The sequence below is a fragment of the Bos indicus x Bos taurus genome, chromosome 26 (genome assembly GCF_003369695.1).
Source record: "Bos indicus x Bos taurus breed Angus x Brahman F1 hybrid chromosome 26, Bos_hybrid_MaternalHap_v2.0, whole genome shotgun sequence".
Taxonomy (NCBI): Eukaryota; Metazoa; Chordata; class Mammalia; order Artiodactyla; family Bovidae; genus Bos; species Bos indicus x Bos taurus.
Window position 1 is genome coordinate 42,547,171 of NC_040101.1, and position 14,212 is coordinate 42,561,382.

The 14,212-nt window shown below is 40.7% G+C and overlaps 1 protein-coding gene across 22 annotated transcripts in view; it reads left to right on the forward strand.

Moving 5' to 3' along the window:
* The window catches only part of SGMS1 (sphingomyelin synthase 1), a 324,117-nt gene that overhangs the window by 249,506 nt on the left and 60,399 nt on the right, over positions 1-14,212 (forward strand). The gene's annotated exons all lie outside the window — the stretch shown is intronic.

Consider the following 14,212-nt stretch of genomic DNA (forward strand, 5'->3'; position numbering starts at 1 on the left):
GAGTCTAATTTAAAAAAAAACTCATAGAAGTCAAATTTATGGTTATGAGAGGTGGTATGTGGGGGGAGGAAGAATTTGAAAAAAGATGGTCAAAAGGTACAAACTTACAGTTATAAGATAAATAAGTACCAGTGACATAATGAAATCATGACTAGTGAAATAATGACTATAGTTAATTACCACATAATACATAAGAAAGTTGAGAGTAGATCCTAAGAGTTCTCACCACAAGGGTAATTTAACTATTTTTTTCTTTTTCTTTTACCTACATGAGATGGTGGATGTTAACTAAAATTATTGTGATGATCATTTCCCAATATGTAAATCAAACCATCATGCTGTTTTGTACAGTTTAAATACATATGGTGATATATGTCAATTATTTCTTGATAAAACTGGAAAAAATATGTGAAGAGTGGTAAAAATACAATGTTACTTTGAGTAAATGATGGGTGAAAAGTGGTGGAAGTAACTGCAGTTGGGGTAACAGGAAGAGTAGTAATAGGGTGTACAGTCATGACGTGGAGCAGTATCAGAAGGAAGGAAGTAAAATGTTGGCATAGGTTGCCTTTGATAACATAATTATATTCTTTTTCTTTATTCTTTTCTCTATAAAATTTTCTAGAACGGGCATACTGATTTTTTTTTTTAATATGGAAAACTCTTATCAAAGGTAGTTCCTGAAAAATAACTGTGCTCTGAGCAAAAGTAAGAATAATAATATACTGCTCATTCACATCATGACTTAGATACTTGGTATTGGTTGACTACTACTGGTATATTCACTACTACTCTTTTCAGTAGATTCTCTTTCACATGGCCTGTGTCTAAATGCTAATGATAGGAATTATCACTTAATAAATGGATAGTGATGGATGGCCCAGTGGTTAAAGGCTTCAGAATAGACTCTTAAAAAGCCTTTTTTGGTGAGAATTTCACTTTAGTTAGAACAATTTAGCTGCATGTTTTCTTTAATTTTTTTTAATTCCAACTTGCTAAAACCTTATTTCTCCTGAGGCAAAGAGTTGTTCCCTTGAGTATTCAACACACGATGTAAAACTTTGTTCCCATTTATGATTTTCATAAGATCTCCTTTCTTAATTATCTTCACCATTCTTATTTCTTTTTTCCCCAGGTCCCTTATGTTTTTGTGTGTCTTTGTGTGTAATTTTCAAAACAAAAATTGAATCCATACTGTAGTATGGCTTAAACATTTTGCAGTGACAGTTTTTGAGAATGTGGAGGGACTGGTAGCTCAGTCTGTATGCTTATCACCCAGCATTGACAGCCATCGGCTTTCCGTGATTCTTGTTCCATCTTTGCCTCTGCCCTACTTTGTTCAGGGTCCGGGGAGGCAGAAGAGGGAGGCAAAGCAAACTTCAGACATCATCGCCGTTTCCTTCCCAGTACTTTGTTCTCATGTTTGTTGTTATTTACTCTTTGTCTGTTGACCTTTCTTTCTCTCGTTATTGAAATAACTCTTGGACTGTGCCCTGGTGGCATGATGAAGGTGTGCTCTTCTGGAGGCATTGTCCTCTGCATGGTGCTTGATGGGCTGGTCTTCAGGGATCCCGGGCAGGATGACACTGTTGGTGTGAAGCTCATGGTCCAGTTACTGGTAGAACCCAGAGGTATGCCTGTTGCCTCCTGAGCCTGTGGAGTCAGGTGTGCGGCTAGGCCTTCATTGTGTGATGGTACGTTTAGAAGAAGTAGACCCAAATCTAAGTCATAATGATTTGTATTATTTATTAAGCTCATACAGAAAGCATAGCTTTGAATAAAACTGTCTAAAGGATTGCGTGTGGATCCTGTTTTGTTTCTTTAGTTACCGAGACAGGAAACTAAATTGTTGATATTACAATTTAATCATTTATAAATTTGCCATCCTTTGAGTACTGTAGTGATACGTGTAACATTTCACGGTTTTGGGAGGTTTGTCATATTCAAGTCTTACAATAGCATTGTGAGGGAGGAAAGATACGAAATTTCTGCTCAATGAACTAACAGAGACATTGGAAGATGAGAGAGGTAGTCATTGACGTGACTTATGTCTTATGTCTCCTGGCCTAGAAGTCTTTATGCTTTGGATGGTTTTTGAGTTGCTTTAGACTGTGTTGTGAAATTGGAACTTGCATTTTCCTTTGTACTTAAACATTGTTGTTTTAAATGTTGGGAAATTTGCACCACCTCGGATGAGGTCTTGGAGATACTTGGGGAAGGTCATAGTCTTACTGGGTCTTATTCCCAGGCAGGGCCCAGGCAGCAAGCAGAACCCTTGCGGAGCTGTCTGATTGCCGTCATCAGCGTCCCTCCCCATGGCACTGGTTTCCGCCTCTCTCCGCTGTTATCCCAGACCCAGACTCCCATTGCCATCTGTACCTTCATGCACTGGTTACTTTTGTGACAGAGTAGAATTCATTTGAGCCTAAAATCTCTGAAATTTTTCCTGGGGACTAGAGATATTTGATCCAGTAGAGAAATTATTCAGACATTCCTTCACTCCCATTGGAATTTGTGCAAGCTCCAAATATCTCAGTCCCTCCAAAAAAAAAATCTAGATGCGAATGTTCTATTAGCTTAAATTCCCTGAGGGAATACAGTGATTCTTCAGAGTTGACGCTTTGTTCAGGACATTTTTATAGTAGCTATCTAAAAATGTGTATACTTATTTCTCCCAGAGATAACTTTTTTTTTCTTTCACCAGTTAAAATTGGTTTCCTGCTAAAGTGTTTTGCCTGCTGCAGGTGTCTTTTGTAAAACAGGATTTATGCATTTGATTTATGGACATTACACACACATAAAGTACCGAATATTTTGAGGAAGAATGGAACATAATTTCAGTGCAGATATTTTAACCCATGTTTATTATTCAAGAAGTTCTTTGTATGACATAATCTAATTTTCAAATATAATTTTATTTATTTATTTAGTTTGGGCGGTGCTGGGTCTTCATTGCTGCATGGACTTTTTCCTCTAGTTGCAGAGAGGGGGTGCTGTTCTCTGGCTGTGGTGCACTGGCTTCTCACTGCCGTGGCTTCTCTCGTTGCGGAGCACGGGCTGTAGGGCGTGCGGGCTTCAGTAGTTGCGACTCCCCAGCTGTAGCGCACAGGCTCAGTAGTTGTGGCGCCTGGGCTAGTTGCCCCATGACATGTGGGATCCTCCCGGATCAGGGATCAAACCTATGTCTTCTGCGTTGGCAGGCAGATTATTTACCACTGAGCCACCAGGGAAAGCTGGTTAACCTAATTTTAATGACATTGCTTTCAAACAGTCAAGGGAAATCCAATTAAAATCAGGGGGCTGTGTATTATGGAAGATGTTAAGCAATAGACAAAAACCCTGGTGGCTCAGAGGTTAAAGCGTCTGCCTGCAAGGCGGGAGACCCGGGTTCAATCCCTGGGTCGGGAAGATCCTCTGGAGAAGGAAATGGCAACCCACTCCAGTATTCTTGCCTGGAGAATCCCATGGATGGAGGAGCCTGGTAGGTTACAGTCCACGGGGTTGTGGACTGTACTGTTTTCAAACATTAAGTTAATCAAAATGGTTGGTTAACCAAATGTTGTCATACCAAGGTTCTGGTCTTATCAGATAAATAAAACATGCAGATCTGCAATTAGTGCATTAACCAATATGCAAATGGTACAGCCAGGATAATTACTAAAGTACGTAGGAACAGTTTTGTTTATAAAAACAAAAAATGTCTTCATACAAAGTCTGATGAGATACGGAGCTTGTGGGAGGTTTTATAAACATAAAACATGGCGCAGCTGGACTGAGTGGTTCTGCAGAGTGGATGTGGGCCCACAGACCCAGGTGAATGTGAGAGGGTTTTTGTTTGGGGGAGTCAGTGGGAGGTGTGTGCAGGATGGGTGGAGGTGGGGAGAAAGTCACCCAGAAAGACTTAGGCTCTCATGAGAAACTGCTCTCACAGCCTGGTCTTAGCTTTGCCAGTCTTTGTCATGTGATCTTGGGCAAAGCACTGGTTTTGATGACCCCAGTTTATTTAAGATTTGAAGATTCAGCTAGTTTCTGACTTTTACATTGGAGTGCTAGAATTCCCCCATATGTGAGGTGGTGGGTCAAGAAGTGTGAAGTAACATGATAAACATATTTCTTAAAGATTTGGGCAAAGACAGTGATTTTTGTATGAACATAACCCGTGGACGGAGGAGCCTGGTAGGCTGCAGTCCATGGGGTTGCTAAGAGTCGGACACAACTGAGCGACTTCACTTTCACTTTTCACCTTCATGTACTGGAGAAGGAAATGGCAACCCACTCCAGTGTTCTTGCCTGGAGGATCCCAGGGACGGGGGAGCCTGTAGGCTGCCGTCTGTGGGGTCGCACAGAGTTGGACACGACTGAAGCAACTTAGCAGCAGCAGCAGCAACCCTTATTATAGAGCAAAATACAAAATTTACGTGTAACTTTAAGGTCAACTAAACATAAAAATTGTCCCTCTTGCAGAGTCTATGCACCCAGAGTTTTGGATGGCTGTATTTTACTCTCTTTGCCAATAGGAATCTTGGGAGGAGATGTTAGAATGGTAATTGATATCTTTGCCAGTTGCTAGATGAAATCTGAAATCTTCTCTCACTCTTAGTGCACACCATTTCTCTTATAAGAACCGATCATGGTCACCTTTCCTTGTCAGTTGCCAAGTGTTTTTGTTCTGCTGCTGTTGTTTGTGACTTACAGTAGGCAGAATAATTCCTACTATATTGGAAGACATAGACTCATTTGCTTCTTTCATTCTGCAGTATCCGTGGAGTGACGGCTCTATGCTAGGCACTGTTTGGACTCTTAATAAGTCCATTTTCTCCATTGTATGTTTAACTCTTGTTAGTGTTTTGAGTAGATAATGCATTCATATGGTTTCAAGTTCACATGGTAAGAAGGGATGTACGGTGACAAGTGTACTTCCCATCCTCGCCACCCAGGTCCTGCTCCTGGAGTCAGTTGCTATGACTACTTATTTTGAAGCCTTCAAGTGATATTTTATGTATATATTTGATATGTTAACAAATAGGTATCTATCTCCTTCCCTCCCTCTCCTTTAGACAGATGATATTATACGATATAGGTAAGTCCGATCCCTTTCTTTTTTCTTTTAACAATTAGATTTGCATTTTTTTTTAAAGTCCTGAAGGCTGAACATCAAACTGTTAGAACTACTTATCTCTGAAGGATGTGGTCCAGGAAGCTTGCTTGCACTTCCTCGCTCCCTCCCTCCCCCTCTTCCTTCCTATCTAACTTGAATGTACTGCTGTATCATTCGAATCTCTTTTAAGGGAATATATTGGTTTTATAAGAGGGAAAGTCTTTTTTGAAGAAAGAAATAGCATAAGGTAAATAAGTTCATTCAAACAGGTGTAAATCAGTCATTTGGTCCTTTTAATAGTTGGACTGTGAAGAAAGCTGAGCACCGAAAAATTGACGCTTTTGAACTGTGGTATTGGAGAAGACTCTTGAGAGTCCCTTGGACTGCAAGGAGATCCAGTCAGTCCATTCTAAAGGAGATCAGCCCTGGGTATTCTTTGGAAGGAATGATGCTAAAGCTGAAACTCCAGCCAAACTCCATTGGCCACCTCATGCGAAGAGTTGATGTATTGGAAAAGACTCTGATGCTGGGAGGGATTGGGGGCAGGAGGAGAAGGGGACGACAGAGGATGAGATGGCTGGAGGCATCACTGGCTCGATGGACATGAGTCTGAGTGAACTCCGGGAGTTGGTGATGGACAGAGAGGCCTGGCGTCCTGCGATTCGTGGGGTCACAAAGAGTCGGACACGACTGAGTGAGTGAACTGAACTGAACTGAATAGCTCCTTAAGGCTTGGGACCTGAGGGAGTAGTAATATGGGTGGGGAGAGCTTTCTGACCTGGGCAAGGGAGCAGTCTGAAAGAATCCCCCGGAAGGTGAGCCTGTGTGGAATGTCCTTCTCTAGGAAGTTCGTCCCCCATGTGACCCACACCTTTGCACATGTGACTTGTGTTCAGGACGTGCCTGTGTGGTGTGTGCAGGTGGCGCCCTGGAGCAGGAGGGGCGCTCAGAGCCTGGGAGGAAGGCGGTGTCCTCAGCTCAGGCTCCATAGGAAGCCTGCAGTTGTCTCCAGCAGATGGAGCCAGGCTGTGGCAGAGGGTGGAGGACATGGGAGAGGCCTGTGTTTGTTTTAGGTCTCTCCAGTGGGTGGGGTGTTTGACCCAGAAGCAATGTGACTGAGACCACAGGGAAAGAAGAGAGAAGAATTGTCAGTTACGGGGCTTGTGGCAACAGTGCACCTCATTTTAAGGAACTGAAAACGCGTTCCAGAGTCTTTTGTCAGCTTTGCCCTGTGGTTTGAAGGGAAGGGACAGCGTCACACTAGCGGTGCACTGCTCGGTGTTGGAGCCCTGCTCTGGCCTGTGACCTTGAGCACTGGGCCTTACTTCCGGGCCCTCAGTCCTCACCTGTCAACAGGCATTCTTAACCCTTTTGATAGGATTGCTTGGATTTCAATGAGTGTAGAGTCTAAAAAGCTTAGGTCCTAGTTCAGTTCAGTTCAGTCGCTCAGTCGTGTCCAACTCTTTGCGACCCCATGAACCGCAGCGCACCAGGCCTCCCTGTCCATCACCAACTCCCAGAGTCCACCCAAACCCACGTCCATTGAGACGGTGATGCCATCCAACCATCTCATCCTCTGTCGTCCCCTTCTCCTCCTGCCCTCAATCTTTACCAGCATCAGGGTCTTTTCAAATGAGTCATCTCTTCACATCAGGTGGCCAAAGTATTGGAAGTTCAGCTTCAACATCAGTCCCTCCAATGAACAACCAGGACTGATCTCCTTTAGGATGGACTGGATGGATCTCCTTGAGTCCAAGGGACTCTCAAGAGTCTTCTCCAACACCAACAGTTCAAAAGCATCAATTCTTCTGTGCTCAGCTTTCTTCACAGTCCAACTCTCACATCCATACATGACCACTGGAAAAACCATAGCCTTGACTAGACGGACCTTTGTTGGCAAAGTAATGTCTCTGCTTTTTAATATGCTGTCTAGGTTGGTCATAACTTTCCTTCCAAGGAGCAAGCGTCTTTCAATTTCATGGCTGCATTCACCATCCACAGTGATTTTGAAGCCCAGAAAAATAAAGTCTGTCACTGTTTCCACTGTTTCCGCATCTATTTGCCATGAAGTGATGTTTACTAGGTCCTAGTAAACTCTCATTACTGTTAGCTAGAAGATAGAGCAGGAAGGTGAGAGAGCAAGTAAGTAATGGACCTTCCATCTCACACGTGGGGCAGAAATGTGCTGAGAAGGGACCCTGGACTCTTGATCCCACTTAGTTTTCTGCTTAAACCATCCTCTGAAAATTCAGTGCTCTTCACTGTCATTTATAGGTCACATGGTCCTCGTTCTGGCCTGGGAGCCATAGCATCAGGCTCCATCTGGCAGATTGGTTTTTTCAGAGAGCCACATGTGCATTTTGTTTCAGCTCTGTGGACATACAGGTTCCCACTCTCTAAGGTATGGATACTGTAGAGCTCAGCTAGTAATAATAGTATCTTATAGAAGGCTGATTTTCTAGTTATAAATACTTTAACACTTAATGATGCTCGGATACTTTTGTAATCAGTATTTATGCTCTATGAAGTAACACAGTTCTTATTGCTGCTCTCTCATGTCTATGAATAATGACATGGCTTTCGAAAGCTGAGGTTAAATCCGTAAAGGCTGTGGCGCAGTAATTACTTCTATGATCCTTCATATGGTCTGAGAAGTGTTTAAAGTCCAGATGCCCCAGGATTAGTTTTACATTTATTTTTTGGTTTCTTTAGGGTAAGGCTTATATTTTAAAAGGAAGAATGTATTTTAACTACCGTGTGTTAGGTGTGTTAGAATTCCTCTCCTGTCTACACCCGAGTGTAACAGCAGAGGCAGCTGCAACTAGTTTGATGTCATGTGTCCACAGCCTAAAAATCCCTGCAAGAGACCCTGGCAAGCAGAAGGTAGTGATTTTACAAGAGCAGATTAAATAAGGGAGGAGCTTCCGTGGCACAGAGCAGATAATTGGCTCTTGCATCATGGGGTTCTCTGCCAGAAATCAAGCACGAATGCCTTTGGGTTCTCAGGCCCCACTTGTAATGCTGGTTTCTGCAGGGAAAGATGAGATGAAATAAAAGGGATGTGCTTTTTGTTCTTCCATGCCTTTCCCTCAATCTGACATCGTTCCATCCTACTCCTACTCCCACGATGCTCTAACTCACTTTTCTGCCCCCTCAGATCTCAGATTTCTTTGTCTTAAGCCATAGCGCTTGTTTTGCAGACAAATAGTAACTTACTTAAAAAATAATAGTAGTGATTGATTCCATGGAACATGCATAAATTCCAGGCACTAAGTACTTTACTTACATTATTTCATTTCCTCTTCTTTATCACAGCTTCGTAACAGCTTCACAGGTAGTTTTGTCTTAATTGGACGCTGTGGAAACTGGAGAAATTAAAAAATCTTGTCCACGGTCACATGGCAGGAACTCATAAAATGAACATTGGAACCCGAGTGTACATACTTCCACAACTTTGGTTCTTAATTTTGATTTTACCATAACAATAGCTGCCATTGGTTGAAGGTATGTTCCCAGAACCACCACATAGAAAAACAACTGTCTTAAAGAATCATGGTTTGCATTGCCCCGATATGATATATAAAGTTCATGTAATTAACTCTTGATATGATTACTGAATAGGACACAACATCACTTCTAGGTATTCTTGCCAGAAATGCATAACTTTAATCATGAAAACATCTGAGAAACCCAAACTGAGAGACATTCTACAGAATAACTTTTTTTTTTCAATAGTATCAAGGTCATAATGGCAAAGAAAGATTGGGGAATTACCACATATTGGAGGAGATTAAGGAGATTGTGGGACTAGAAAGAGGGGATTGGGGGAAAATTGGTGAAATTCAAGTATAATCTGTTTTTAAGTTAATAATATAGCAATGTTAATTTCTTGATTTTGATAGCTACTGTAGTTAAGTTGTTAATACAGGAGAAATGTTTTCTGTTCTATTATTTTAACTTTTATATAAATCTACAATTATATCAAAATAAAAAATATTTTAAGCCATCTGAGATCAGTATTATATATTCTCGGTTTAGAGATGAGGCAACACAAATTTCAACTGTTAGGTAACTCACCTAAGATCATACAAATGGTTGTTATTGTTAGTGAAGGAATGAGGAAGAATTCTAACTCAATCTTGGAGATTTTCAAAGCTCATTTTAATCACATGCTTTATGGCTGCCTCACGTTTAAATCGAAAAGGCAGTGGCACCCCACTCCAGTCCTGTTGCCTAGAAAATCCCATGGACGGAGGAATCTGGTAGGCTGCAGTCCATGGGGTCGCTAGAGTTGGACACGACTGAGCGACTTCACTTTCACTTTTCACTTTCATGCATTGGAGAAGGAAATGGCAACCCACTCCAGTGTTCTTGGCCTGGAGAATCCCAGGGACGGGGGATCCTGGTGGGCTGCCGTCTATAGGGTCGCACAGAGTCAGACATGACTGAAGTGACTTAGCAGCAGCAGCATGTTTAAATATGTGTGTTCAAAACATTAGCTAAACTCCATCCCCATTAGATAGACCTTATACTAGGAGGGAAAAAAAAAACCCAGCAACTTTGTGCCTGTTGAAAAAAAGCTATGCATGTATTTCATTACTATTATAAAATTACATGATAAATTTTGTGTGTGTATATGGAGCAATATTAATAGGGAATTTTATACTTAAGGGAATTTTAAATCAAAGTTATATAAATTTTTACCAACAAAAATGAAAACTATTCATTATAAAACTGTTCTTATTTTTTTCAAATAATTTCTACATCCTACATCTCCAAATTAAAAATATCATGTTTCTGTCTCTTCTTGCTACCCAGCTCTCTCAAACTTTTTTCTATAAATGTCATTGGCACAGTGAAGCTAATACTGGTTAATGCAAAAGAGCCAAGAAGAAAGCCATATTTTTGTCGTATTAAAAGATTGATATTTTGGGGAAAAAAATGGATAAATTGTTTTCAAACTTCAAGCCAAATAGGAGAATGCAAAAAAAAAAAAAAAAAAAAACCAATCCTTTGTAAGTTTTAAAAATCTTGATAAAATATAATTATAGTGGAAGCCTTTTTAAACTAAAAGACAAAAAGAAGTGGATCAGTTGGCTTTGTTCAAGTCTAAATAATTTAGTGATAAATTCTGGATAATTCTTTGATGTATAGAATTGTGGCAGTATTCTAGTGCTAAAGATCTAACTTGAGGTTGCTTAGTTTCTGAGCCTCCATGTCCTCAGCTACAAAATGGGTACAATAAACTTACCCAAAAATTTTGCTTAAAGAATTGGATAATTTTATAGTTTATATACCTTCACATAGGAGATTTAAACATTTTTTTTTTCTTATTAAGAATCTATTGTACTGCTGCTTGTAAGTCCTGAAGTTGCTTGCTTCTAAAGACTTTGACCTTTGTTATTTTGATTTACATGTGTTAGGTGTTTCAAGGAAAGTCAGAAAGCAAGTTTCTCTTTGCCAAGACGTTACACCAACCAGCATGTTGTGGTACTATTTTTTAATAGTATATAATTCCTTGTGGCCATTTGATAAAACCAGAAGCTCATAAAATGAAGCCCAGAGTGACAGACCGAGGAAATTTAGTTTGGTAAAACCAGAGCTATTTCTGGGGGTGCTCTGAGAGGAACTCTTAACTTGGATCTGTCTGCTAAATTTAGTCTGTCAGCTTGACAGTTTCTCCTCTCAGTTTCTGTTGATAATAGAGAACATGGGGGTGTGTCTGAGGGTTTTTAGTGGGGAGAAGGAAAGTGTGTGTATTGGGGGAGGGCATCCACTTTTAAAATAGCTATTTATTTCAATTTATTTATTATAGCCTTTTATTGATAAGATATATGCCTGAATCACTTTGTTGTCCACCAGAAGCTAACAAAACAAAATACTTTAATTGATCAGTTAAAGTGCTTAGTTATCAATTAAGTGCTTAGTTATACTAGACACTATTAATGATTAATTCCACTCCATTCATTCATTCATTCAACAAATATTTATTGAATGCCTATGCTGTGCTAGATGTTATACTAGTCCATTGAAGGTTTTAGGTACGACTATTTATTTCTACTCAAGTTTGGAGTATTTCGGAATAAAAATTTTCCATTAGTTCACAGATACTTCTTGGGACTTCCCTGATGGTTCAGATGGTAAAGCATCTGCCTACAATGTGGGAGACCCGGGTTCGATTCCTGGGTTGGGAAGATCCCCTGGAGAAGGAAATGGCAACCCACTCCAGTATTCTTGCCTAGAAAATCCCATGGACGGAGGATCCCGTTAGGCTATAGTCCATGGGGTGGCAAACAGTTGGACACAGCTGAGTGACTTCACATTCACTTCTTTGAGTATTATGGGTCGTATGCGCTAATGGATTGAATAGGGGCAGGTAAAGCTTGCCAGCGATGTCTTTGCTAGAATATATGTTGTTGTTAAGTCACTCAGTCATGTCCAGCTCTTTGAGACCTCATGGACTGCAGCACTCCAGACTTCCCTGTCCTTCACTATCTCCTAGAATTTGCTCAAACTCGTGTCCATTGAGTCTATGATTCCATCCAACCATCTCATCCTCTGTCGCCCTCTTCTGCCCTCAATCTTTCCCAGCACCAGGGCCCTTTCCAATGAGTCAGCTCTTTGTATCAGGTGGCCAAAGTATTACAGCTTCAGCTTCAGCATCAGTCCTTCCAGTGAATATTCAGGATTGATTTCCTTCAGGATTGACTGGTTTGACCTGCTTGTAGTCCAGGGGACTCTAAAGAGTCTTCTCCAGTACCACAGTTTGAAAGCATCAATTCTTTGGCGCTCTTTATTCTTCTTGATGGTCCAACTCTCACATCTGTACATGACTACTGGAAAAACCATAGCTTTGACTATATGCACCTTTGTCAGCAAAGTGATGTCTCTGCTTTTTAATATGCTGTCTAGGTTCATCATAGCTTTCCTTCCAAGGAGCAAGTGTCTTTTAATTTCATGGATGCAGTTGCTGTCTGCAGTGATTTCAGATCCAAAGATAATAAAGTCTGTCACTATTTCCCCATCTATTTGCCATCACGTGATGGGACCAGATGTTGTGATCTTCATTTTTTGAATGTTGTTTTAAGCCAGCCTTTTCACTCTCCTCTTTCACCTTTATCAAGAGGTCTTTTGGTTCCTCTTCGCTTTCTGCCATTGTGCTGTGCTTAGTTGCTCAGTCATGTCCGACTCTGAGACCCCATGCACTGTAGCCCACCAGGCTCCACTGTCCATGGGGATTTTCCAGGCAAGCATACTGGAGTGGGTTGCCATGCCCTCCTCCAGGGGATCTTCCCAACCCAGGGATCGAACCCAGGTCTCAAGCATTGCAGGCAAAAACTTTACCATCTGAGCCACCAGAGACACCCTTTCCTTTAGGGTGGTGTCATCTATGTATCTGAGGTTGTTAATGATTCTCCTGGCAATCTTGCTTCCATCTTGTAATTCATCCAGCTTGGCATTTTGCATAATGTACTCTGCACGTAAGTTAAATAAGCAGAGTGACAATATACAGCCTTGCCGTACTCCTTTCCCAATTTGGAACCAGCCCGTTGTTCCATGTCCAATTCTAAGTGTTGCTTCTTGACCTGCTTACAGGTTTCACAGGAGGCAGATAAGGTGGTCTGGTATTCCCATCTCTTGAAGAATTTTTCACTATTTGTCGTGATCCACACAGTCAAAGGCTTTAGCATAGTCAGTGAAGCAGAAGTAGATATTTTTCTGGAATTCTCTTGCTTTTTCGCTGATCCAACAGATGTTAGCTATTTAATCTCTCGTTGCATATAGTATGATGGAATTGAAATTTACTAAGCTTAAGAGGGCATGCACAAGAAGTAGGTTTGGAGAAGAGTTGAAATTTGGTTTTTGGGCTTTTTAGCCTAGTTAGACAGGAACCATGCTGTATGCATGCCTGTCTCCCAGGATGCCCATGACAGTGCTTTATGCATAGTACACACGTAATTAATGTTTGGTTTTATTTGGATTCAGTGATTTGGCTTTTATTAATATGTATACTTTTCAGCCCTTGGCTCTTTAGTGCTGGCTTTGTTTATGCCAAAAAGAAAAGCTCATTATGAATATAAACAGAAAATAAATCTGAGCTGTGTTTTCAGTGAAGTTGATGTGCCTCGCACCTTGCCAGAGTGCTTTGTTAATAGACTCTCTGAATTCTGATCATCAAGTTCCTTTAATGAACTGGATCTCTATAATACAGACTCAGCTCTTTACAAAAAGAACTTAATTTAGGTGTGCAGATCTTTTATTATGCGTGTGAGTTGCTTCTTGTAGCACAGGTGTGGAACATAATCAGATGTGGATTAGAAACCCAGAGGATTGCCATTGTTATTTTATGGTAAGAATGTAGTTTTCAGAAATACTTTGAAGTGCCGTTTGGGGCATTTTAGGGGAAAATTTTATCTGCCCTCCCGCTGATGAGACGTTGAGAGATTCTTTTGTCCTACATGTAGTCTACCATTGCTCTTAGTCATTTTTCCAGTTTCCATCCTTGTGACTGGTGCTTTATGTCTTTGCAAATTAAATCCATATTTTCCCCTGCTCCTCTTTCTCTTTTATACTGAAATAACTTGTGACATTTGAAAGTTAAATTCTTTGATCTCACATTTTACATCTTTAGATCATTTGACAGGATTCTGAAATGCTTTTAATGAGCTATGTCACCTTTTCAGGTTATGATAACACAGTGTTCTCATTGTATGTAAAACTGACATTTTGTCAAATGGTTTAGGTATTAATGCATATAGAATTTGGAAAGAAAGATGAGACTACATGATCTGAACATTAAGAAACGCAACTCAGAACAGTGATCCTTGTAGTTCTATTTTAGCGGCCAGGGCCTAATGAGGAGCGAGTAATTAGGGACTTGCCATCTCCATGCATTTGCTCAGATGTGCTTGTGTTACTATTCCAGCCAGTGTCTCAACAGCTGACGCAAATTAATGGGAACAGCGCATCCAAAAAGAATCTGGGAGTCTCACCTACAGAAACAGTTGGGAAACATCTGTAAGGTCTTATATTTAGGCTCTTTCCCACTGTGACACTTAAAAATCTGATTAAACATACTACCGAGGAGGGTTTTGGTAACTTTGAAAAGTGTGA